This window comes from Gobio gobio (assembly GCF_949357685.1).
Source record: "Gobio gobio genome assembly, chromosome: 1".
NCBI lineage: Eukaryota > Metazoa > Chordata > Actinopteri > Cypriniformes > Gobionidae > Gobio > Gobio gobio.
Genome location: NC_137097.1, coordinates 8,418,974 through 8,446,570, shown reverse-complemented (window position 1 = coordinate 8,446,570; position 27,597 = coordinate 8,418,974).

The following is a 27,597-nucleotide window of genomic DNA, read 5'->3' as shown; positions in this document are numbered from 1 at the left end:
AGTATGGAAAGAGTTTCAATCAAAAAGGAAACTTTCAAGACCACTTAAGAATTCACACCGGAGAGAAGCCTTTCACCTGCCAACAGTGTGGAAAAAGTTTCAGCCGAAAAGGACATCTTAAAGTCCACATGAGAGTTCACACTGGAGAGAAGCCTTACACCTGCCAACAGTGTGGAAAGAGTTTTGAACAACATGGAAACCTTAATGTCCACATGCAAGTTCACACTAGAGAGAAGCTCTACACCTGCCAACAGTGTGGAACGAGTTTCAACCGAAAGGGAACTCTTGATCGTCACATGAGAATTCACACTGGAGAGAAGCCTTACATGTGCCCTCAGTGTGGAAAACGTTTCAGCCGAAAGGGACACCTTAAAGTCCACATGAGAGTTCACACTGGAGAGAAGCCGTTCATTTGTGATCTCTGTGGAGAGAGTTTCAGATATAAAGTCACCTTTAAGCACCACATGAGGATTCACTTGTGAGAGAATGGTTTTATATTTTCATCAGTCTGGAATGAGTTTCGGGACAGAAAAACCTTAAGCCGAAAGTATAGTTGTATGTCGTATGCTCAGTCAAACGCACAGCATTGCAAAGTATACTTATTTTAACTTGTATGTGTGCATAGTAGGGTTGTGCCGATAGAAGATAGTATCGTGTATCGACTATAGGCAGAGAGATCGCCGAAAGCTGAAGCTGTTGGCGATTTCAAGACGATACTTGGCTCGCTCCCCATGAATGTAATTTTAAAAAATTATTTTTCATTATTAAATAAAAATATTATGATCGTAGTTATTATTATTATTATTATTATTATTATTATTATCATCATCATTACATTAATTGTACTTATTCTGCTTAGCCTTATTCACATCAACATCAAAGTTTTTAACATTTAAAAATGAGTTACTCTTCAGTGAATTTTTTTTTTAAAGAATACAAAAAAACTACAAAGAATACTGCAAAACTACATGTAGTTTCAGAATTTAATTGCAAGGTGATCAACCTAGCCCTACATTCACAAATTCCATGGCGAAAACAGCATCATCATCATCAGGCTAAAGCATTTTTTTTTCTTTTCATAAATGTAAATTTATTTTATACTTATAATAATACAATAACAAATTGCTATATTATAATTATAGGCTATACAGATCCGAACAGAACAATTAGTCAAAAAGTAAAAGCAACTTTATTTCAAACGACTTAACAACTGAACAACAATGAACAAAAAATATTGCACATAGGCCGTTAAGATAAGATTTCTTGTTAAAGTGCAGTGAAATACTTAAATGTCAGCAGACAATGTATTTTTAGAGTAAAAAAAAGTGGTAATTTGAACTACTCGAACGAACGTTTAAAAAACTATATGAAAAATCAAAATGGAATAGCTCCATAATGGATTGAGAAAAGTGCACGCAATGAGTAATTAGCTGGGTTAGAAAAATAACAAAATGATAGTTTTTTTAAAAGTAGAAAATAGTATTTATGTAAAGAGATATATATTAAAATAAAAAGTGCTTAAAGGAACACAACTCTTCTTAAGTGGAAGGAAGCTTTTTTCCCTCGCGTGGAATATAGAAAGCGCGGATGCATTAGTTGAGTTAGTAAAATAACGAAATTATAGTGTTTATATCGAGTCGATAAAACACGAAAGAACAACAAATGTATCGGTGAGAACACTCGTTTAAACAGAGTAGGTACACACCGGGACATTTGACTGCAAATCACATTTTTCACAAAATTGATTCTTCTTGCAATCGTAATGCAATGGACTGTGGCCTACATTAAATCTTTAAATAAAAGGTTTACACAGTCATTTACAATAAACGAGCTTGCATAGCGTCAGGAAATAAAAAATTAACGCAAAAAACCTGCCTACCATGAGCTTCACTCATGAACTGCTCACCGGTAAAATGACGTGCGCTCAAATCCCGCTCCGACATGACATGACATTTCATAGCCTACTATAGCCTACTTGTAGCCATTAAAACACGTAATTAGTTTCAGTTTAAATATGATAATGTTATTTTTTTTTTTTTTCATTTACGTTGAAAAGTGATGTCAGAAATGTCAGAAGACAGGGGTCTTCAATAAGTTCAATAACACTTTAAAGCCTTTCTTTAAAGTGAATTTCGTTTTGTATAAATTGTATCTTAATTTGAATCTATGTTTTATCAACCAAATTGCCCGGATTTAATAAATAATAAGCAAATAGCCTATGACAGACAATTACATGGAGGCGAAGGCGGCCGCGCAGCGTGATCAATGGCTTAAATGAACAACTACTAGAAAAGAAAAAAAACTTTAGTCAGGGGCAGCCCTAACTATTTATTTCAGATAGGCCTATATTTGATCCAGCATGTCACAAAGGGAGTTCTGGGTTGAGCAATTTGTTATTATTAAAAACATAATTCAACTTATAATGGGCCACTTAAAATGTTTATTACAAATAAATTATTACATTCTAAAAAGGAATAAAATGAACAGAAATTTGCATTACATTTGCAATCCTTTGAAACCACCCACTTCCCGCACCCCTGAAGATATCTGTCCTCTGGAATGCTATCGCTTTTCATTTAAAATGGTTTATTTAAAACAATAATTTTTTTCAAATAGATGGAATTCGAAATACAGGCCTGCCCCTAATAAAAGCCTGCTTCAAATAAAACCCGGTGACCTTCTGCAGTTCAGGGAAATAAAGGCCCCGACTTTTATCTTAGGGAAATACGGTAATTGCTCCGCCCGAAGCGATAAGATCGTGTATCGGCGATCTCACAGGCTGATATGGCGATTGGAAAATTAGGCATATCGCCCAACACTAGTGCATAGGCATTCTGTGCAGTTTTGATCAATCTCTCGGCATGAGTTACAACCCAAGCAAATATTTGTATTCTTTCATGCTAGAGTTGTAAAAATGAGGGACTTTCAAACCTCTTTGCACAATCTCTCATCTGTGTAGCCCTTAGGGATGGAACGATTACCGGTTTCATGATAAACCACGATCAAATGTACAGACGTTTAGTAATATCGTTTAAAATGTAATTAGCATTAAAACAGTGTGTGATTTATCACGATTTTGAAAACTCACAGTAAATCCTGTCCAGTCAGCGACCATGGTGAAGGCGCAGCGCCCTATGCAGTTTTTTGAATGAGAAGAAATGGCAGAAGGCAGTGACAGCGGCGAGAGATTTCCCAGCCTTCTTACAGGACCAAATCTGAGGTGTGGCTCGCTGTAATAGGGGGAAACAATTACAGTTACAACAATTACTTCAAATCTGTGAATGCATGGCAAGTGGGCTTTGGCTCAAGCGTTAATATTTCCCAGACATAGTCTTGGTATTGAGTTCAAAGATGGACAAACAAGTTCAGACAAGACTAAGGTGACATTTAAGTGAGAATAATGTATATTCATTGTACACTTAGTACACAGATTTTCTTAACCACATAAATAATTACGGGGACATATTGAATTGAGATTAATGTTTTAAATCTTACCTGATTTGAAATCTGATCTATTTTGTACGGTGTACAAAACAATCATCCAGACAATGATCACAAGAAGTTGATAGTAATAATTATAGTAGTGTTAATATTAAAGTCCTCGGAGTTCATTTTCAATATAATCAAAAACAGAGACTCAAGTTGCAGAGCGTCTGTTGTGATATGTGGATGTGCGCTGTGATAATGCGTTGCTATTGACGACGGACATTAAGGAAATCCCACAGAACAGAATCTAGCTTAAAAAAGTGCATAGAGCTGCTTGTTTTATTTGTTGCTTGTTGATTTTCAAATATACAAGTTGTTGAAATGTTTTGTGTGTGCATGAGTTCTTTTTGAACACTTTCATCGCATTTGAACAAAACCATGAAAATATTGATAATCGTGATCATTTGGGTCACTATAATCGTAATATGAAATTTTCATACCGTTTCATACCTCCATTGTAGCTTGCATACATTCTGGTCTGTTTTATTTTGACTTCTTGTGAATCGACACCCCTAGAGCACGGTTGCTACCTTGTGGATACACTAATTACTGTAAAGAAAACAATACAATACGTGCATACTGTTGTAAATTTGCCCATTTGTTTCCTTTTTTCCCCTTTATTTTTCTTTGTACTACGTTTCTCATAAATCCTGGCAACTTGCATTACCATATGATGTACTACATTACCCATAATCCCCTGATCAAGGTCTATAAATAGACCTCACTTCCATCCTTTGTTCTTTTGCATTGGTGAGATGTGGGTGTTTGAACCCAACCATGTCCTTTGAGTCCTTTCCTTAGGATGCGTTAAGTAAGTTTGTTTTTACAATTGTATGGTTTGAATTTGTTTATATAATTATTTGGATTGAATATGTAAGGAATAATTGACGACGGGCCGTTGAATTATTAGAATAATAATGCACACCCAAGGCACCACCTCGGGTGTGCATTATTTTTCTAATAATTCAACGCCCCGGAGTCAATTATTCCGCTTATACTACGGTTACCACACCTCAAGACATCGATCCGATGATATTTTTAAAGGTTTTCGTCCGGTTTTTGTACTTAAATCGCTATTGTGAGTAGGACTATTTCTTCCGCGTCTCATCCAACGGCTCTTTTGCTAGTTCCAAAACGTCATTTTAAAGCTGTTAACGGAGGCTTGAGCTGTTGATAGCATTCTGCTGCAGTTATTAATGAAGTTATTAGAGAGAGAGAGAGAGAGAGAGAGAGAGAGAGAGCTAGTGCTTGTGTGAAGGCTACCTCTGTGCGTCTCTAAACTGCGCTGTTATTACCTCGCGAGTGAAAAAATGTCATGTGTAGCCTTTAAGTTGCTACACTATATAGGTTAACTGATAAAATCATCAGGGCAGCACTGACACACCTTTTTGTGCAAACTGTAGTGCGTGTGCGAGCACGTGTGATGATAGTGAGACAGAAAAGCGTTTGTTGGTTTTCATCTGGACTGTCTAATACTCAGGGCCGGCCCTGACCAATTTGCTGCCCTAGGCAAGATTTTACTTGGTGCCCCTTGTGTCAAGGTTTAGCACTACACGTTATCAGTCTTTGGAAACACTCGTACTGTTTTATTTTTGTAATGCATTGATGTTTTATTTTTATATTTATTGTTGTTGTTTTATATGATGTCCAGTCCATTCTACCCCGTCATTATGTTCATGATATTATTATTATTTTTTTTTATTTTTTAAAGGCTGATGATAGTCAAACTATACAAAAATTGCACCTATGCCACATTACAGCCTAAACACAAAGAGCAGGAGTTCATCTAGCATTCATTTATATTTATGCATTTGACAGACGCTTTTATCCAAAGCGACTTACAGTGCACTTATTAAAGGGACAATCCCCCTGGAGCAACATGGAGTAAAGTGCCTTGCTCAAGGACACACTGGTGGTGACCGCTGGGATCAAACCAGCAACCTTCTGTGTGTCAGTTCCACCATCTCAGCATTCATGCACAAACTATTCATTGAGAACTAGCAAAAGTGTTTGTTTTCCAGTTGATGGCAGCAATATTCCACTAAGCTATGAGCATTCATGTTTTCACCAGGAATTAAACAGAAATTTAGATATTTAATGTGAATTTTACATAAAATGTTGCTATTTTAAATAAACCTGTATATAAATATCATTACTAATTTGGGCAAATACATTTTAAAATTGATACACCCCCTTAAAACTCCCTTAAAACTGCACAACTGCAGAGTTAAAACATTAGGCTATTAAAAAAGTGATATTACATGCGTTTAATATTTTTATATTATTTATTTTGTACAAAATCACACTGGCTGTGGCCTCTGGAGAACCCAGAACAGCTGCTTGCATAAAGTTTAAGGAAAAAATAACTGAATTAATTAGCAAACATTAGTATTTTACTACTATGCAATTAAATAAACTGTTCATTAATTTGCCTACATCACTTTACTTCTGTCTTTACACTGCAAAAAATGCTCTTCTTATTTAAACACAAATCTTTTTCTTGTTTACAGTCCAAATATCTACAAATTCTTAAATCAAGGTGCTTTTATAGATAAGTAAAATGACATAAGACATTTTTCTTGTTTACTTGAAAATAAAATCAAAATGAAGTGAGTTTTTGCTTAAAACAAGCAAAATTATCTGCCAATGGAGTGAGAAAAATAATCTTATTTCTGTTTGGGACAGAAACAAGATTTCAATCAGGAACAAGATTATTTCTCTCACTCCATTGGCAGATAATTTTGCTTGTTTTAAGCAAAAACTCTTTTTTTATTTTCAAGTAAACAAGAAAAATATATTCTGTCATTTTACTTATCTAGTAAATGCACCTTGATTTAATAATTTTTAGATAAACAAAACACAAATACTATGTAAGAAGAGCAGTGTATCCCTTATCTTCCCTGCATCAGAGGGCTTCTGTCTTTTTTGACACTACAATTCGGCCATCCATCATAAATAATCAGGCAACTTACACCGTGTCAACACCTGGAGCGAGCGGCAAAGCACCCTAAAAAATGAAAGCAATCCTGTCTGCGTTGGATGCGGCGAGAGGCGACGCAACACAACAAATTTCCAACGTTAAACTGATCGCGCGTTGTATTTCTGACGCACTTCAAGTAGATCGGCGGGGGAGATTGATGAGGCGGACCGGGAAGAGGCGGGGGACTTAGTTAAGTTTTTTTTGCGCTTTATTTGGTAATATTTCAAATTAATATTAATAAAATAGTATCAGTAATACATTTTGGCGCCCCTATGGATGAGTGGCGCCCCTAGCATTTGCCTATTCCGCCTATGCCACGGGCCGGCCCTGCTAATACTGCTGCCGCCCAGTTATTGAACGTTTTATATTCACCGTAAATATTAAGATTTACTTTAGGAAAATCGTCCGTCGTGTTGTTGTTTTTTTTTAGTCCTGTAATTTCCGTTATTACAGTTAACTACGCGAAGTGATATGGAACTGTAATGCGGTCAAGAGAGCGGCCTGGAACTACGTTCGCTGTGCGTTTCCCAGAAAATAATTGCACACCTCAGAATGTTCATCAGCCAATCAAATTCAAGCATTCAACGGCCCCATAGTATAAATATTGTTAATGTTTATTTATGAATTGTTTGTATGAGTCTGATTATCTTTTTGTATGGTTTGTAGTGACTAAAGATCATCCTGTACATCTTGTTCATCCTATCCATCCCATCCTGACAATCCTTTCCTTTTATTAACATCTTTCATGTGAATTTTCCCCTGGTATCCCCATGTGCTTTGGGTTGTTCAAAGAATTCAAGACTTAAGCATCCGAAACTCAATAAATTAAAGACTGCAAGGACTAGAACTTTTCCCAGTGTTTTAATCAGACACACCACCCAGTTTCTACAATTCTGACGAACTCTGGGTATTTAACATCTGATATCCAACACATACTCTTCTGATGTCACATGCACTGTACTGACCCTCGCGTACTCATTAAAAAGTGAAGTATACTTTGGCGCTTAGGGTTGATGTAATAACTCATACCGGAGAGAATAATTTCATGTGGCATCACTAAAAAGACTGAAAAGACAGAAACAAAGCCAACCTTGCAGTTCACATGAGAGTTAGAGTTATAAAGTTAAGAGAAAGTTATACAGAGGCCTTTCACCTCAAGGCTTTTTTGCCTATGGGCAGGTGAACATCCCAAGTGCCATTTAAATGAACGTATATGTGCTGTGTAGGGCTGGGATAAACGATTATTATTATTTTAACGATTAATCTAGCGATTCTTTTTTCAATGTCTCGATTAATCTAACAATTAATTTTTCCAGTCCGATTTGATTATCTCCACATTAATTGCCTAATAGCAATTTGTACATGTTGATTTACATATCTAAATGAAAAAAAAACATGAATTCCTTAACATTGCAATATATGTGTATTGCTCTTTAAATTCCAAAATAAAAGACTATACAAGTGCAAACTAATGCATTCTTAGTCAGTGGTAGCGTTCAATAAAACCTTGAAGCCTTGAAAACACACAGGCCTAGCTTACTGAAAAAAAGTGGGAGCCAGCAGCCTGTCATGGCGTCCTTCTTGAACCAACAGAATTGAACATTTATGTTGAAAACAGTCCTAGCTTACTTCATTCACATAAAAATAACAACAACGTGTAGTAATACACTCTGCCACTCACCTTTTTCTTAAACTCAAAATTCAAAAATAAAATTCAAGTAAGAGTGTACTAGAGCAAAATAATGCATTTTGATGTCTAGCATTCAATAAATGCTTAGAGCTATGAAAAGAATACAGTAACTATTTTAAACTTGGGGACTTTAAGCTAATACAGAAAGTGTTTTTCCAATAAAAAATAAATAATGAAAATAAACATTCAGAATTCAACATTTATGTTGAACATAGCTTACTGAAAAATAGCATCTTTATTCACATGCAAATAACAACTTACACTCTGGCACTTTCCTTTCACTTTAAGAAGTGTGTGTGTGTGTGTGTGTGTGTGTGTGTGTGTGTGTGTGTGTGTGTGTGTGTGTGTGTGTGTGTGTGTGTGTGTGTGTGTGTGTGTGTGTGTGTGTGTGTGTGTGTGTGTGTGTGTGTGTGTGTGTGTGTGTGTGTGTGTGTGTGTGTGTGTGTGTGTGTGTGTGAAGACAAAATACAGTCATATTGGAGTGGAGGAATGTGAGCATTTCAACATGCTCAGGAGTCAGGCTTGCCCTTTTAAAGTAACAATGTTCCCAGCAACTGAAAAAAGCTTCTTCAGTTGCTGGTGCATTGCCGTGGTGCTAGAATGGAAGGCCATCTTCATATTGCAAAGACGACATATCACAGAATTGTTTCCTTTTAAATTAAAGAATTCCCATACTTTAGAGGAACGAGTGCGTGCCGCCTTGCACTTCTGAAAGTCTGAGGAGCAACTTGTGTTGCTACTACTCTCCGGCGCCGCCATCTTTGTTTTGGTCTGACGAATTTACGCGTATATTTTACGTCGATGTCACACGTTGTCCCAGCCCTAATACGATGAGAACTGCAGTTGTGAAAGCGTCAGATCATAGTGATATGGATAAGTTTTCACCAGATCTGCAATTCGGCTCCCCATACAGGGAAGTTTAATATGACTAAAGTTAAATACATCCATAAAATCAGTCCAGACAACACAATATCTAGAAGACTTGAATGTAGTGTAGAGTGTGGATGGTTTTAATGGTGCCTTTCTAGTGGTTGTAGTATCTGTCCTTTCAGGATCTTAACATTTCCTGTCATGTGAAAATTCTTACGCTTATGAAAAATACAGCATATTAGAATGATTTCTGAAGGATCATGGTACACTGAGGACTGGAGAAATTATGCTGAAAAATCACCGGAATAAACTGCATTTTACAAACATCCGTTTCTTTTCTAAGTGTATCAATATTTTATGTTTTTATCAAATAAATTCTGCCTTCTTTCAAAATCAATCTTTGAATCATTTGAAATTTAAAGAAGAAAAAAAACATTCTCAAACTTACAATAAAACTTGGCATCAGGCATTACAAAGTACTGTTTCTGTGGACAGTAAATCTCGCCTCCTTCGATTTGATTTGATTGGATATCTAAAACATTTGACCACTGCTGCACTGAGATTGAGAGTTTTTGCCTCAAATGGGCCATTTGTTGGGGATGATGGATAGGCTAAATGTACTGTAATTCACTCTTTATATATATTCACCAAGCAATGTCCGGCCCACATTTTCCAGTGGCCCATCAGGAAAACTCCCAGTGCTCTAGATGGCCAGTCAGCCCTGGTTCTCGACAATGTACCTTTCTAAAAGTGAGTTTTAGCACTTACTAAAATGGAGAACAAATATAGACAGACTGTGCATAGTAGGGCTGTAATCAACCAAAGAAAATCTTAGTCGACTGAAGTCCTGAAATTTTCGACTAAAAATGACGTTAGGAAAAAAAAACGTTAAATGAATTAGCTGCGCAGTAGGCCTACCAACTTGGTAGCCTTGTTGTCTGCCTAAATGAATTATAAATAAACATAAAAACTAGTAGGCTATTTGCAGTATATTCAATAGTTTTTGACCTAATTATTTTGCACTGAAATGAGTCTGACACGCGAGTCTGTCGGCTCTGACAGCGTTGCATCACGTGCACCTGCGCAATATCAATCGATCAAAATAGGGCTGTAATCTCCCAGACGATTATTAGTCGATACGTTCTGGCTCGACCAAAATTCTGATTGGTCGATTTTTTGCCGCGTTCATTTCATTAGTTTTGCCGCGTTCATTTCATCAGTTTTGCCGCGCCGCGTTCATTTTCATCAGGTGGAAAGCACTATTTGCTAATGGGGGTGTTTTCAGAGCACCCCTGTTTCACAGGTAACAGTCTGTCTTCAGAACACCCCCATTGTTTCCACTTCTTTTGGATTAGTCCAACCCACTGGAGAAGAGAGACAGATTGAAGAAGGCTAGTTTTCTTGTATATTATTTATTTAATTGTGAGAGCGTTTTTTCTGCTCTTGATCTGGCTTGTTTAATAAATGTTCATTTTTTATTAAAGTGCCTTTTGTGTTTAAGAGTAAAAGCTTTAAGTTAATAGTCTATTCGTGTCTCAGGCGCGAAGCTGAGCTGATCCTATGTTCGAGCTGCACAGAGCGGCTGAAATGATACTGTCTGTCAGTTATTATAATACATATGACAAAAACAATTGTCTAAATTATGTTGCATATTCCTCAAAAGTTCTTGTGATGATATCTAGTTGACAACATATAGTACTCTATTTTCGGAAATCATAGGCTATGATATTGTGCAGGTGATGCACCGCTGTCAGAGTCGACAGACTCGTGTGTCAGAGACTCATTTCAGTGCAAAATAATCAGGTCAAAAACTATTTAATATACTGCAAATAGCCTACTAGTTTTTTATAATTCATTTAGGCAGACAACAAGGCTACCAAGTACTTCGCACAGTGCGCAGCTAATTCATTTAACGTTTTTTTTTCCTAACGTCATTTTAGTCGATTTTTAGTCGAAAATTTCAGGACTTCAGTCGACCAAGATTTTCTTTGGTTGATTACAGCCCTAGATCAAAAATGTATTTATACAGCACATTTAAAACAACACAAGTTGACCAAAGTGTTTTACAGATTCCACAGTTCAGTAGTATTAAACAGACATCCATAGACACCAATCATTCAAAACCACATATAACTATGGACAGTTGAAAGTATCATAGCCTATGACTTCGAAAATATAGAAGGCTACTATGTTGTCAACTAGTGATATCATCACAAGAACTTTTGAGGAATATGCAACATAATTTAGACAATTGTTTTTGTCATGTATTATAACTGACGGACACTATCATTTCAGCCGCTCTGTGCAGCTCGAACAGGATCAGCTCAGCTTCGCGGCTGAGACACAAATAGACTATTAACTTAAAGCTTTTACTCTTAAACACAAAAGGCACATCCACTTTAATAAAAAAGGAATATTTATTAAACAAGCCAGATCAAGAGCAGAAATGAAATAAAGTGCATAACTGGAAAATAAAGCATAGGTTTAAAACGAATACAAACAGCGCTCCAGGCTCCAAATAAAAAATAAAATAATAAAGTGCCCAAATAAATAATACTAGAAATAAATTTGCAGTTTGCACAATAATAAAAGGGACGGGGCAATTCAAAACAGTCGGGGCAACCTAACGCAGACAAGTTAGCTTACAGTTTTTAGCTGATATGACATGTTTGTTGTCGAGCTGTGATATGCAAACTGTTGCTTGCAAAATTTGCATTCGACTTTTTTCTAGTAGTGGGAAGTTCGGATCATTTTACTGACTCGGATCTTTGAGTCTCGTTCAGCAAAATGAACTAATCTTTTTTCGAGTCATTTCGTTCATTTCAGAAAAATATAATTAAAATGACATGTTAAATAGCCCAACCCATCTAGTACTTATGAAAATGTTGATTACATTTGTAAAACTAAATAAAAATAAACTATAGGGTACTGCAACCAAAGCCAAATGATAAGAAACTGAAACGTTTAATTAATTGATTAGTTGTTGGGTCAGGCTATTGCAGTCTAACTCTGTTAGTTCACCTCACCTCCTGATCCGAGACATTCTTTCTTTTGCAACTTCATATTTATCACGTTTGTTCTCCGCCTCTCGTGTCTTCGAACTCCTCGAGACGCCGGGCTGGGCCATGTGACACAGATTCGGGAACAGAATGATTAGTTCATCTTTTGAGTCTCGAGTCTCGAGTTCGGGTTTGAGTCTTTCATTCTTCCTGTCAGTCCCATAGAGTCTATGCTGTCAGTAACGGAAACAGAAAAGATTTGTTTTTTCGAGTCTCGGGTTTGAGTCTTTCGTTCTTCCTGTCAGTCCCATAGAGTCTATGCTGTCAGTAACGGAAACAGAAAAGATTAGTTCTTACGAATCTTTCGGGTTTGACGTTTGAGTCATTCGTTCTTTTCCCACGTGACTTGTCACTGTGTCTGTATTGAACACTAGTTCACAAACTTTTTACTAACAAGCACGTAGTTATTTTTTTATTTTATTTTTATTTTTTTGATATATAATTCTCAGTTAATATCAGACATAAACAAATATGGGAAATATATTGACTATTCAAGTCTAACATCACAAATTCAAGTCAATTAGACTATTGTCTAAGTCAATTAGTACTAGTCTCAAGACCGGTATGGTTCAGAATCACCAGGGTTTTTTATAATATTATGTCTATCTTTTCAAGAATAAAGGTGATGAGGTTATATTTATGTGGATCCCAGCACATATGGGTATTATAGGAAATGAAAAGGTAGGCAAAATATTTAAGAAAGCACTTCAAAAAGAGAGTATAGAAGCAGGTATCAGCCTTTCAAGATCAGAAGAAAAGAGTAAAGTGTGGGGAAAACTATTGAAGAATGGCAACAAAGGTGGGACCAGGAACTAAAAGGAAGACATTTATACTCAATTAAAAAAAGAGTTGGTACTGTGGAGAATTAGGCAGGAAACAGGAGAGAAGAGACTATTGTTTCCAGATTAAGAATAGGGCATAATAAATTAAATAGCACTCTTCATATAATGGGGAAACATCCTACTGGGTTTTGTGACCAGTGCCAAATACCTGAGACTGTAGAATGTGCTTATTAATTGTTCAAAATATAGATTACAGAGGATCGATATGATAAAAGACATGGGAAAAATAGGACTAACAGGACTAAAGAGTATAATGGACTGGAGTAGGAGTGAATAAGGAATGAAATATTTGATTTGCTTTCTGACTAAAACAGGACTAATGACAAGAATATGATGACTAAAGTATATGTGAAATAACTAGAACCAGAAGATTGCAGTAATGCAAAGAACACAACGATTCACAAGAACTCAAGTTCAGAACATATTTAGGAACGGCCAGAGTCTCTGGTGACAGTGAGGGATGAGGCTGCATCTGCTGGGACATAATGGCATCCGCAGCTCACAGGTGTAACAGGAATCATGGGAGTGTTGTCCTCCACAGCCGATGGGAAGGAGTCAGATGATCTGTTCATGGATGAGCGAATGCATTAAAGTTTTATTAAATATATACAAATATATACAATAAAATATATACAATATATACAATAAAAGATGAGAGTTGCATGTAGTGGTGAAATACATATTTAAATATATGTTGTCCAATGATTAAAATATTAGGAAAATACTAAAGACTGAGAGACTTTGTCTAAAAGGTCAAACTTTGGATAAAGAAACTATTTATACCAGATATACATTCATTTGAAAGGCTAATAGTGACAAATGTGATCAAAATAAACTTCATATGTGTCAGTGTATAAAGTTAATCTAAGTCTAAAAATTCCTGAAAATAGGTATAACTAATAAAAAATGATTGTCCTTGAATCAGTAGATTTATTTTAATGAAATCTTCATAATCTTTCAACAGTTATTGACTTTATTTGTATCACTTTTCCCATCTTAAACGAATAAATGATGATAAACATGATAAAGTCGACATAAACCATGAAAAAAGGCTTTACTTTGAGGATTGAATCTAAACTGCTCGGTTTCTCTCTGGTTATACAGCCACAAATTCAAGGCCTGTTAAAGTGATAATTTAAGTTTGTTATACTATTTGTGGCTTTTTATGGCCTTAAATTTGAACAAAAGTTTTAAGGACCCACAGGAAGCCAGTTATTTGCTTGTGAAGTTACGGTATTCCCTCATTCATTTAATTTATAATGTTTGTTTTCTATATTGTGTATATACAAACAGTAAAAATTAAAGTCGGGTACTGTGTCTTGATTTAGAGTAATTTAAGATTTTTTTAATCTCTCAATGTGAACTGTATTATTAAATTGCCATTGTGCCATTAAATGTATTTCAATAATACATTTAACTCTTAATTTTGTCATCTTTTCTTATTTTTATTAATATATATTTTTTATTTAAATTTCTGTGCACTTTTGTGATTTTAGACTCAGCAGTGAACAGGACTTTTATTTTGGTGTGGTGATGTGACGTCATAACGCCGCGCCGCGCTCGTGCATCTGTTGTGATTCTGCTGAAGAGAGGTTTGTGTTTAAAGAAACGCAGAATGAATGATTTATTATTAGATGTAACACTGCATTGCTTTATCTAACATTTATCAGCGTTGTGTGAGTAAAGTAACAGAATAAACTCATGAGTAACAGAAGGAGCGGCTCATTTCTCTCTTTATCGTGAATCAGTTCAAACATGAGTTCAGTCTCTGGCGAGTGACGAGAGAACCGGAGCTTTAGACTCTCCGAGTCAATTGAACTGATTGATTCACAACAAATGATTCAGTGATTCAAAGCGCCGCATTTCTATCTCTATCTCGATTGCTACAAATCATTAAATAGCTAAACTGACTAATATATCAAGGGTCTGTATAATTTGCATTCTTTTGTTAATTTGTTGTGTTAGTTTTGAGTGTTTTTGTCTCATCAGGTGATTTAAGTCCATTAACTGAACTACTGAACTAGAGCAGATTGAGACTCAAAGATTTAGTGTGGATTTGTTTCTGTTAATTATTCTCATCTTAAACAGGACAGAGTTTTCAAACACACAGAAAAACTCCTGGTGAAGCGACTGAGATCCACGTCTACATAAAGATGGAGTTTATTAAAGAGGAGAGTGAAGACGTGAAGATTGAAGAAACATTGAGAGTGAAAGATGAAGAAACTGAGGAACACACAGAGAAAGAGGAGAGAGAAGACGTGAAGATTGAAGAAACATTGAGAGTGAAAGATGAAGAAACTGAAGAACAAACAGGTTGGTTTCATTGAAATTCATTCTCAAAGCTGAACTCAGTCTTTTGACCCTTATTCAAATCTCCAGCTCTACAGAAATGAAGGATATTTTTGAAGAATGTCATATAAGTGTCATAATTTAAAGCGCTATTATTTAACATGGATTGAGTCGCCTCATGTGGGCAGACATGTTGAGATCAGATGACCAGACACTAATGCTGCCTTCAAGTGAACCTGTGAAGATCCGACTTCCATTACAACACATTCACTTAGGAAAATAATACAGTAATAGTCTTTTATAAATTCTTGTGTGACATTAAACCCAAAATCTACTTATTATCTACTTGAACGTATTTGAGGGAAAAGGAAAAGGAGGCGTGTTCCGGCGCAAACAATCCCTGGTGCTATTTTGCTGTTCCATTAAACAATTGCGGCACTGACCAGAAAAAACCTAGTCTAAAGTCAGTGGCGCGTTGCGCGTTGTTCATTATGCTATTTTAAGGGCGCATGCTTGACCATAATGTATAGCGTGCACAACGCGCATACACTTTGCTCATGTAATCTACACAGATGCAACAGTTATTTTTGCAAATCATAAATTGTTACACTAAAAAAATATTAACACATGAGATGACGGAAATCATTGTGGTGTGCCACGAAGATGTGAAAAAATAGGCATAAATCTAGCTTACAAATTATTCAGGCTAATTGTAATAATTAAGGATAAGACCCGTTTACCCAATAGTGGCAAGACATATATGTATATAAGGACATCTGACAAATTGGTTTGTCCGTCAAGAACCAGGAAAAAAAATCGACTGAAAAACTGAAAGACTTAAAAAAAAAAAGACTGTGAAATCACCTTTACCATAATGTACAACATTACAACTTCACTTCTCTGTCTTCCACTGCTCTTACAAGAACATCAGTCTCCTCGGCTGTGAACCGCTCCTGGCGTGCGCCTGGTAAATACGCCATAATAATAGCAATCCATAATGGAACTTGCGCACCTGCTTTTAAAGGGAATGTTGGATGACGCTCGGATTGGTTTATTCACGTTACGCCCAAACCACACCTATGAATAATGAAGCTACTTCAGACCAACCCATTTTAGATTTGCGCCGGGCGCAAGAGCCATTTATCCCGCCGGGAAAATAGCAACCGCGCCGAGACCCGCCCACAAAGTTACTTGCGTTTCGCGCTTTGACACTTGCGTTTCAGATCGTTAAAATAGGGCCCCATGTGTGTAATCTGGAGGAAAGTTAGCGAGGGAAGTGTGTAAACATCTGAAGTAAAACACGAAAGCTCTCTGAGAGAGCGAAGTGCTAAATCATTTTACGAAGTTTTATATTAAACTAACAAATGAAATTAGCAGCAAACATTAAAATAATCACATTAACATTTGGCACCATGTGGCCATGAGAGGTAAACGTTTAGTCAACATTTAATATAATGTAAGAACATTACAACTATTTTAGGAATGGCCATTTCTGTCATTTGAGGGGAGAGGTGGGAGGTTGTTTATCCTGGTCTTACCAGACTCTCGTACATTTCATCTGTGTGCAGAATTATTAGGCACGTTGATTTTCTGATCATATTTTTTTTCAGGCATATTTGACCAATTCCAAACCACAGTAATCCTAATAACTACTATTAATTTAGTATGTAATAATGTATAAGTGATATATAATTGCTCATGAAGGCTGGAAATGAAAAACACCTTGTATTCAGGTGTGCAGAATTATTAGGCATGTTTTCTTTTACTGATAAATTGAGCCAAAAAAGAGATTTAACTCTGAAAAGTCAAAAATTATTAAATGCCCATGAGAAGGATGCAATACTAATGCAATACTAGACATTGCAGTTAAGGCGTGACCATTGGACAGTGAAATGCTTGTTGGGTCAGCAGGGTCAGACAAAAACATGTGGCGGAGAAAAGACACCTGTTAACTGCAAAAGAATGAAGAATTAAGGTGAAGAATTAAGTGTGAAACCATCAGGAACCCTTTAGTGTCCAGCGCCACCATTTTCCAGAGCTGCAACCTACCTGGAGTCTCCAGAAGTGCAAGGTGTCAGGATCTCAGAGACTTCAGTTAGGTAAAGAATCCTAAAAAATGACCCCCACTAAATAAGAATCACAAGCTGAAGTGTAAAATACATGAAGAAGTTTTTTTTTAATAGGCTTTATGGACAGATTTATGGACAGACTTCAGGATGGAAAAATGAACTAAAATGAACTCTCCACTAACGGACGTAACCCGGAAAAACTATCGGTGTGGATTTAGCCGATTATTCCACCAATCAGCTATCAGTGCCGATTAATTGGCAAAACCTTTTTTCATGATAACTCAGGTCTAGGGGCTATTTGACTACCATATAAGATCTGTCAGGAGTAAATGAGAAGGATAAAAGGGTTATTTTGGACACCTCCTGGCCAGTTACATCAGTCGTCGACAGGTTTCAGGAGGAATTGAAACAGACGGCGGCGTTCCAAAAATGTATTTAACGTCCTGTCTCTGGGGCTGCTGGGCGGGAGCAGCCCCGGCCGCCTACAAGCTCCTTGCACAGAGTGAAACCTAAACAGCGTTGCTTCCCCGCAGAAAGACTTGAGGCCAGGGCGACTCTCGGATATTGGAGGATTGTCATTATCTCTAGGAATGCTTTTGCGAAGAAGTCCCGACGCCACTGGTGTCTGAGGGTAGAGTTAACACCTCATTATACGGCCCCCACTTCCCCTTGTTGCACTCAGGGGTTCGTTCTGCCAACCCTGCTACCTTGTGTGCTTTGGAGCGCAGCGGTTTCCAGCGATCCTCTGCGGAAGGTCCCAGATAGCTAGGATGCAATTCATGAAAATTGGGCACTTCTGGAAAAGTTTTTGATTTTTGGCAGGGTGTTAGGTATGGGCCTAAGGTTTTCAAAAATCCATGGATACAAGTTGGGGTGACCCCCCTAGTGGCAGTTATCCATAAAATCCAAATTGGCCCCCACCGAAAAGAGAAAAGGTTATATCTCAGCTTCCTTTAGTCTTAAATTGTTGTATAATGTCATTTTTTTTCTACTTTGTTTGATACAAGGAATCCAATTCTGATATATTTGTCTTATTTTAAGTCTATTTTCATGTTACATCTATTATCATAGTCATATTTAGCTCAAATAAACTGTCAGTATCTCTGAAAAAGTCACATTGAAATATTACTCAGGGCCCTAGACCCATATTTTTACCTCCAATGTATGCTTTTCTTTGTTGATTGGACAGGTCACTATCACTATAGTGTCAAACATCACATGTTGTGACCAAAAGGACCATTGTTGAGGCTTTAAATGAACACAACTTCAGAACTATGCCACAGTGAAAAGTTATATTAGGCTTCTCACAATGTTACGGATCAATATTACATTTTAGTCACAATGTGGTACAGCGAAGTCCAGCTCGTTGGCACTTACAGTTGCCCTTACAGGCAACCACACAGCCACAGTTGAGGAGGAGTGAGCATCCCTTGCTGACATCTTCCAGATCTGTCCAATATGGCACCCAGACTTTGGTTCTGTCATTCCATTCCCAACCCCACTCACTGGGGTCTGGAATCTCTGGAGTTTTGGAGAGGGACTGCTTCCAGACAAAAGCTGCAGTGTGCAGGGCACGCTTCCCATGCTGGAATAAGGCATGCTGGGTCGGGGGGATTGAATCCAGGGACTTAATTCCTTGATCCTTACTTGATTCCATGAGTGAAAAGAAGCTTCCGGGCTTCATTGACTGACTTGACACCGCAGTTCCTACTATACATGAGTACAGTCCAGCGTTCGAGAACTCGCATGTGCACTGATTCCAGTGTGAGGCTGGTTGGGTCTTGGGTGATCACAATAAGGGTGTCGGTGACTTCTGGGTAAGCTGCCCACGCATTCCATGCTGTTTTTTTGCCAATTCCATACATTGCTGATACAACATCACATCCTGTGAACGCGTGGAAGAGGGGCAGTGCTTTTTGAGATCTCAAACATTTCTGAGATGTGGTGGAATGGAATATCTGTATATGCCTTCCCTGATCCATATCCAATCCACAGCTCTGAGAGGCCTAACTCCTGGAACAGATTGATGGCCAGCACAACCACATCACTATCTACTGTCCTTAGGTAAGCCTTGGTGTGACCCTGTTCGGCAGCATGACGTAAATGTAGCATCATTTGTGTGTCTGCTTCCTCTTGCTGACATGGTGACAATGCTTCTAGGTCAGTAGGTTTGTTGCTCAGGACCAAGTTAGCCTTTGTTGTGAAGAGGAGGTACTTTGAGCCAGCTGTGGTCTTCAGAAGTTCGTCACTGATGTACTGAAACAGCTCATCTTTATTTTGACTGTCCTTGAGGAACTTCTGAGAGCTCGTTTATCTCCTTCTCCTCCTGCTGGGCATACAAGCCCTTTGAACCACGGTCCTCCTTCAGAAACTTAATACTGTGTTCCTGGCTCTGATCAAGCGCCATAAGGGAGAATTTTTTATCTCCACGTTGGACCACAAACTTCCCCTCCATGAACGCCTCGTGGACTGCTGGATGGTATCTGGCAGGTTTGCCATGTCCTTCAGGAATACTGCCATCCAGCGGGCATAATTTGTATGCCCAAAGGCAAATAACCACGGGCACAAATCTTCGAGGGCATTCAGGGTCAGTGGTCAATTCCCCACTCGCTGACCACGGATGAGGCGGTCAGTTGATCATGAGGTAGTCTCGAACTGTTAGCCAGTAAGAGGTTGTTGGAGCATTATTCCTGAGTCGACTCTCCCACATCTCCATGCTTTCATGAGGCCCATGGCCCTCTTGGCAGTACTCCATGCCTGTATTTTGAGTACATGGAGCCAGGCAAGGGTAAGCTGGTAGGCATACCGTGTACGTTTGACATGCTTGCCGCTTAGTAGAGATGCTGCAACACCAGTATTGAAGATCTTTGCAAGGGCAAACATCCGGTCCCATCCAGAGCCAGCTAACAGCTTACCTCCACACTCTTGGGACATCATCTCAATATGAAGGAAGCCCATGAAGCACACAATTTTTGATTCGCCAACCTCATGAGGGAACTTCCACTGGCATTTTTTCTGTTGTATATACAGAGTCTTCAAGACACACCAGTGACCTACTCTGGATTCTTCTCTCATGGCCAACGCAAAGATGATGTCAGGCCAAGGGCCACAGTTGGTGTTTTCCCTGTTTTTTATGAGAAGGCCTCATCTATGGCCATGCAAAAACACTTTATGCTTGTGGTCATGAAGGCAACCGAGTTTGTGAATCCTGGTCAGGTTCCAGTCATAGTGGCTTCTCTTCTCAGGGCAAGTCAGTGTACCCTTAAAATATGTAAAATCACTGTACACTGACCTCACATATGGTCCTTGTATCATATTCATATCATAAGTAGAAAAAGTGTCATTGTACAACAATTTAAGACTAAAGGAAGTTGAGATATAATCTTTTCTCTTATATGCGGGCACCATTCTGGTTTTTATAGATACCGGCCACTAGAGGGCCACCCCAACTTGTATCCATGTTTTTTTTAAAAACCTTAGGCCCATACCTAACACCCTGCCAAAAATCAAAAACTTTTCCAGAAGTGCCCAATCTTCATGATTTTTCATGTATTCCTTCCCAGCTAAGAGCAGTCTGTTAGGTTGTTTCCTACCGGTGCGGTAGGAACCAGAGGCCAGTCTCGAGAGACTGGTACCCTCAGTAGAATTTCTGGCAGTGTGTAAACTACTGCCAAATATATAATCAATAGAAATAATATATCAATGGATCCTGCTGACAATAGAAAAGGGTCTCACACGTCCAGATTCAATGGGGTTATACCCACAGTGGTGGACCCAGGGCAGGCTGTAGTTATGGAGCAAGAAGTAAAAGCTTTGTTTGTGAGTGCACAAAAATAAACTAAGAAACTTAACAGATTATAATACTGTGTAACACTTGCCTGTATGACTAAAATCAATGGAGTATTTTGAGTCTCTTTCACACTGAAATGAAAAAAGTGAGTTGGCCATGCCGGACCTCTATGGGTTAATGTTTTACATGGATAAATGTTTTTATGCCTGTTGTGTTGTGCTATTAGGTTAACTTTTGTATTTTTTGCCTTAGACCTGATGCCGTTGAAAGAGGAGTGTGAAGTACTAATGGAAATGGAAGGAAAAGATCAATATGAGAATTATCATGATTTCAGAACTGAAGAAAATTATGTTAGTTGCCCACAGACTGAAAAGACTTAAAAAAAGCAGAGAAAAAGCTGAAAAGAAAGAAACTATAAGTTATTTCACCCGCTTTCAGGGTAGAAAGAGTTTCAATCAACAAGGAAATCTTACAGACAACATGATACTTCACTCTGGAGAGAAACCCTACATGTGCCCTCAGTGTGGAAAGAGTTTCAATCAAAAAGTACACTTGCGAGAACACATAAGGATTCACACTGGAGAGAAGCCGTTCACCTGCCAACAATGTGGAAAAAGTTTCACTATAAAAGTAAACCTTAACAGACACATGAGCGTTCACACTGGAGAGAAGACTTTCACCTGCCAACAGTGTGGAAAGAGTTTCAACCGAAAAGAAACTCTTAGCATACACATGAGAGTTCACACTGGAGAGAAGCCTTACACCTGCCAACAGTGTGGAAAAGATTTCAACCAAAAAGGAAGTCTTTATCATCACATGAGAATCCACACCGGAGAGAAGCTGTTCACCTGCCAACAGTGTGGAAAAGATTTCAACCATAAACGAAGTCTTGATTCCCACATGAGAATTCACACTGGAGAGAAGCCTTACACCTGCCAACAGTGTGGAAAGAGTTTCAACCGAAAAGAAACTCTTAGCATACACGTGAGAATTCACACTGGAGAGAAGCCTTACACCTGCAGACAGTGTGGAAAAGATTTCAACCAAAAAGGAAGTCTTTATCGTCACATGAGAAATCACACTGGAGAAAAACCTTTCACCTGCCAACAGTTTGGAAAAGATTTCAACCATACAGGAAGTCTTGATTCCCACATGAGAATTCACACTGGAGAGAAGCCGTTCATTTGTGATCTCTGTGGAGAGAGTTTCAGATATAGAGTCACCTTTAAGCACCACATGAGGATTCACTTATGAGAGAACGGTTTTATGTCATAAAATAAAATGTACTTCTTCTTTCCTTTCGGCTGTTCCCTTCAGGGGTCTCCACAGCGAATCATCAACCTTCATCTAGTCCTATCCCCTGCATCCTCTTCTCTCAGACCGACTACCTTCATGTCCTCCTTCACTACATCCGTAAACCTCCTCTTTGGTCTTCCTCTCGACCTCTTGCCTGGCAGCTCTCACCTCAGCATCCTTTTACCGATATATTCACTCTCCCTCCTCTGAACATGTCCAAACCATCTCAACCTGGCCTCTCTAACTTTGTCTCCAAAACATCTCACATGTGCTGTCCCTCTGATGTACTCATTCCTGATCCTATCCATCCTCGTCACTCCCAAAGAGAACCTCAACATCTTCAGCTCTGCTACCTCTAGCTCTTCCTCCTGTCTTTTCCTCAGTGCAACTGTCTCCAAACCGTACAACATTGCTGGTCTCACTACTGTCCTGTACACCTTTCGTTTCATTCTTGCTGGTACTCTTTTATCACACAACAGACCTGACACTTTTCTCCACCCATTCCAACCTGCCTTCACACGCTTCTTCACCTCTTTTCCACACTCCCCATTGCTCTGGACTGTTGACCCTAAGTATTTAAAATCCTGCACCTTTACCTCTTCTCCCTGTAACCTCACTGTTCCACTTGGTTCCCTCTCATTCACACACATGTATTCTGTCTTGCTGCGACTAACCTTCATTCCTCTTCTCTCCAGAGCAAACCTCCACCTCTCTAGACTTTCCTCCACCTGCTCCCTGCTCTCACTACAGATTACAATGTCATCCGCAAACATCATAGTCCATGGAGATTCCTGTCTGACCTCATCTGTCAGCCTGTCCATCACCACCGCAAACAAGAAGGGGCTCAGAGCCGATCCTTGATGCAGTCCCACCGTCACCGTGAAGTCCTCTGTCTCACCTAAGGCACACCTTACCACTGTTCTACTGCTCTCATACATATCCTGCACCACTCTACCATACTTCTCTGCCATTCCAGACCTCCTCATATAATACCACAGCTCCTCTCTTGGCACCCTGTCATATGCTTTCTCTAATCGACAAAGACACAATGCAGCTCTTTCCGACCCTCTCTGTACTTCTCCATAAACATTCTCAAAGCAAATAATGCATCTGTGGTGCTCTTTATTGGCATGAAACCATACTGCTGCTCACAAATGTTCACTTCTCCCCTTAGCCTTGCTTCCACTACTCTTTACCACAACTTCATTGTATGGCTCATCAGCTTAATACCTATTTTATTAATAGCTTAATAAAATAAAATGTACTGACGGTTATATTTTCTATTCAATTGCTTCTCAGTCACTTCTTAACAGTCATCTTTCTATCAAATGCACCTTAAACATTAGCAGACTCACAAACATGGTCCCCATAAGACATAGAAATAGTGTAACTCAAGAAAGTGCATTGAAAGAACCTGGGAAATTGAACTGTAAAACTTGAACAGAGGGACCTAACCTTCTACTTTCAACAATGTCTGTATGGCTTTTAGGCCAGTAGGCTGACTGTGAGATCGTGGACTTTGAAAGATTTTTTTAATGTCCTCCAGCTCCAGGAACATTTTCTGAAAAATCTTGAAGGTGTATTTCAGTTTATTTGGATAGCTAAGTTCCAAGGCATAAATAAGGCCCATTAGGTAGATGCAAGCATGTGCTACATTGGGAATACCAAAAAGGACCTCTGCTCCCTCAATGGCTATTCCAGCCTGCTTCTCGAGACCTCCATCCCTGGCTTTGCTGACCACAGGGATGTTGAGAACAAATGAAATGAGGTCCTCTTAGATGGTTGCAGCACCGTCGCCATCACAAACCTGTGAAATATACCAGAGAGAATTAAACCTACCTTTTGTTTGCTAATGTGGAGAATGCACAAGAGTCATTATGACCTCAGCTCTTTGCTCTCCCTCTGAACCGAAATCTGGGTGGGATTACATGGTTGCTGTGGTAGTTGAGTGGTGTTTTGATTTAAGGCAAGAAATGTGTGTGTGCATTAGGGCTGGGATTCAGATGTTTCGATTTTGTTCTATTCAATTTCGATTTGATTACGGATTTCAATTCTCGATTCGAATCAATGAATATAGATTTAAGACAAATCCTTTATTTATAAAAAATGAACAGTGAACATAATTTTACAAATGGTTAATTAATAAAAATAAAAAAAAGAGCCACAGACCTGTATATTAAACCTTTTAATTTTAGGTACTGTTAGACTCGGCATCAATTTCCTCAAGTCCGCGTGTTTGTTGAATGAGGAGAGCAGAAACAAAATATAGTTTAACTGTTTAATGATTAATTAAGTCAGATGAAGGAAGCATACAGAGCTCTGGGTCACAGCTGTCCCTAATTACACAATCCTTTGCGAGGCTTATGTTCAGGCAGTCTGCAACTGCTCGCCCTGCAACTGCTCAGCATCTTCATGTCAGAATTTCTGCCCTGAATTCCCAAAAGCTTTTTAAGAGTGATGATGTCAGGCGGTGAGTGAGCAAATGAGGAGTTATAGAGGGAAGAACTTTCGAGAATCTTATAAGAGTAATACATAACAGAGTTATAATATGATAATGAAATATAATGTAAATAAACATACAGAAAGGTCATAGATGCTATACATGTTATACAAGTGAACTTTGTTAGGTATGCTAAGTAATTCTAAAACATTTCAGAAGAGTTTAAATTAATCCATAGGCAAAAACAATACAAAAGGAAAATCTAGAGATAGTTGATAGTGCAACTCTCTATAATTCCTTTAGGTCTTATCTTGCGGATGTGTTAGCTGCTAGTACCTGGTTCAGGGGTTACGGAGTTGAAAATCTCTAACTCTTAAGCCACGTTCACACCGCCAGCGATTTTGTCGCTGCATGTCGCCAGCGCCAGAGATCTATGTCGCTAGTGGGCGTTCCCACTACGGGTTGCCTATAAACGTTTTTTTTTTTTTTTATGTGTCTCTGTATGTACACAGAGACATATCGTAAAGAAAAGGGAAATTGCTAACAGCTAAAATCAACTTCTCCTCCATCTTGACACGACGGATCACGTGCACTCCACTGACTTCACTCCTATTGGTTGTCGCTCGCGAAAATCGCTTCTCATTTGCATAAATTTGAATACAGTTAAAAAAAACCTTGTGTAATTAATTTAAATCATGAAAAACTATTTAAAAATTGTTTTTATTATTATTATTACATGTTTAGGGTCATAAAAAACGTTTTTCCCCTCCAATTCCTTTGTTTTAAATTCTGGATTTTATGTTAATGTTTAAATTACATTTGAATAGTCAATGATTTAACAATCAGTGATTTTAATAATAATAATTGTTTTTCTGAGTACTCAAAGCGCTTTACATATAGAAGGGGGGGAAACTCCTCTACCACCACCAATGTGTAGCACCACCTGGATGATGAGACGGCAGCCATATTGAGCCAGAACGCCCACCACACACCAGCTTATGGTGGAGTGGAGACAGAGTGATAAAGCTAATTGGTAAATGGGGATGATTAGGAGGCCATGATGGACAGAGGCCAATGGGCCGATTTGGCCAGGATGCTGGGGTTACACCCCTATTCTTTTACAGAAGGACATCCTGGGATTTTTAATGACCACAGAGAGTCAGGACCTCAGTTTAACATCTCATCTAAAGGATCCATTTCAATACATTTTTTCCCTTCAAAAATTGTGTTGTGTATTTTTTATCAAATTTTAGTTTGAAGCGTTTGAAGCCCAATTCATGCATCCCGCAAATTGAGACCGTGTCACGCATAATCAATGCTTGCTCGTAAAAAAAGTTGGTCGCTCTATATCCTCGAGCCCCAGGCAGCCAAACGAACATTATCTGACAGTTCAGCACGCTACTGTTGCCACACTCACCCCTCAGTTGAACTGCTGACTGGGTTCAGGGTTCTTACAGGTTTCAGAAAGTCAAATGTAAGACCTTTTTAAGACATTTTAAGACCATAAAGATTGAAATTTAAGACCTATACGACGCATTACCAAAATTATTTAAATCAAAGAAATAATAAAAAAAAAAGCAATAAAGCAATGACATTAGTAACCCTCCACAGCCAACAACGTGCCAAATGCCCAAAAACCTTAGGCCCAAAATGAAAATAGGCTAAAACAAACTTGCCCTCAAATAGAATAGATTACAAAACAGCATATTAATAGCCTAATAGAGATTGAACAGGGGATGCTCTAGGGAGATAGGATAAACTAGGGATGCACGATTTGGGGAAGATAATATAATTGCGATTATTCTGGTTAAAATGCACATATTTTTTAATTTGTTTATTTTTTTTTTACAATTGAAAAGTGTATGCATATAACATTTTATATATTAATGTTTATATATTAACGAGACTAATAATAATGATTATATTCAATAAATACAAATATTTAACAAAATTAGAAATACTACTATTACAATAACATTTTAATTATTAAAAAATTTAAAATAGAGTATTTAAGAATAAATATAACAATATAATAAGAATACTAATAAAATAACATTTATATTTTACAGAAAACTTATTTTACAAAAAAAACCTGCTGGGTTACCTGTTAATATGCAGACAGCCTATGACTTAAAATCATTAGAAAGGTCTAAAGATTTATTGTAAAAAATAAAATAAAAAAATAAAGAAATTCTGTGCTTTTTATCTGTGATATAAATTTCTTAAAGTCTATGTATTTAATATGAAATATGAGCCTCTTATGCATCCACTGTGGGGGAAAAACTGTACATTGGAGAAAAACATATGGGTTGTCATATAAATTTATTTAGAGAGAAGTATTATTTTTCATATTTGTTACCCAAACTTTCATTCATACTGGAAGCCAGAGGGCGCCCTCGAGCAGAAACTCCACATTTCCCTCAGAGAAGTAATCCTTAGCCCTAATGTGAAGCTAGCGATGTAGGATAAACTGAATTAGCTTTAATTAGGATAAGCTTTGACTGATGAAACGAAGACAATAAACGCGACTGCATCAAGCTATGGTGTATTTGAGTTCTTCAATTCTTCACTATTGTCATAATAATAAGGTATGCAGTGCTGATTGAGTGCAGACTTTATCACTGTTTAGAATAATATAAATCAATGCATGTCTGCCTCATTCTGTCCAGAAAAATACAATGTTATTAAATGTAGACGTATTTTGCGGGCAGGTAATTGCATTTATCACGGGATTTGTAGTTTTATCACCGAGTACGTGTACCAACACCCCCAGAAAGAACTACAAC